Consider the following 955-nt stretch of genomic DNA (forward strand, 5'->3'; position numbering starts at 1 on the left):
TGCAAACTCATTCTCGTACTCGCAAGAGGACTTTAGATACAGCTGAGGAGACAGATGAAGTTCTTGATATTCCGGAGAAGATAGATTTTGAAGATTCGGATTCAGGAAGTGAGCAGAAGGAGCCAGTAATCATGGGTGATCGTATTGTTCCGGCAGATCCAGCTCTTATGGACTTTTCTCGGCCTAAAATTGATGACATTCAGTCAAGCATTCTTCATCCGGCTATCCAAGCTAACACCTTTGAAATCAAGCCGGGCACTATTCAGATGGTGCAGAACTCTGTTTCTTTCAAGGGAGCTGCGACTGAAGACCCCAACATGCACATAAGGAATTTTGTCGAGATCTGGAGTACTTTCAAATATAATGGTGTGACTGATGAGGCTATCAAGCTGAGGCTTTTCCCATTCTCACTGAGGGATAAAGCTAAGGACTGGTTACATTCTGAACCAGTTGGGTCCATCACTACTTGGCAAGATCTTGCGCAAAAGTTTCTAGTGAAGTTTTATCCAATGGAAAAGACTGCTGCTATGAGGAGTGCTCTTACTCAATTTGTGCAGCAACCTACAGAATCTATGTGCGAAGCATGGGAGCGCTACAAGGAAATGTTGAGAAAGTGTCCACATCATGGAATACCCGATTGGATGGTGATCACTGGTTTCTATAATGGTTTAGGGGCCCAATCCCGGCCCATGCTCGATGCAGCAGCTGGAGGCGCCTTTTGGGCCAAAAGCTATACTGAGGCTTATAATATTATTGAGACTATGGCTGCAAATGAGCATCAAAACCCAACTCAAAGGATGATTCCTGGGAAGGTAGCAGGTATTCTGGAAGTCGATGCAGCCACCGCTATTGCAGCGCAGCTCCAAGCGCTGTCTATGAAGGTCGATTCTCTAGCTACCTATGGAGTCAATCAAATAGCTATGGTCGGTGAGCTTTGTGAAGGTTCTCATGCTAC

The 955-nt window shown here is 45.4% G+C and overlaps 1 non-coding gene across 1 annotated transcript; it reads right to left on the minus strand.

Moving 5' to 3' along the window:
- Positions 1-524: 524 nt before the first annotated feature.
- Positions 525-631, minus strand: LOC141710415 (small nucleolar RNA R71). Its single transcript, XR_012570937.1, has one exon. It is a non-coding gene; the product is annotated as a small nucleolar RNA R71 (small nucleolar RNA).
- Positions 632-955: the final 324 nt, after the last annotated feature.

The sequence above is a fragment of the Apium graveolens genome, chromosome 2, assembly GCF_009905375.1.
Source record: "Apium graveolens cultivar Ventura chromosome 2, ASM990537v1, whole genome shotgun sequence".
In the NCBI taxonomy this organism is placed as follows: domain Eukaryota; kingdom Viridiplantae; phylum Streptophyta; class Magnoliopsida; order Apiales; family Apiaceae; genus Apium; species Apium graveolens.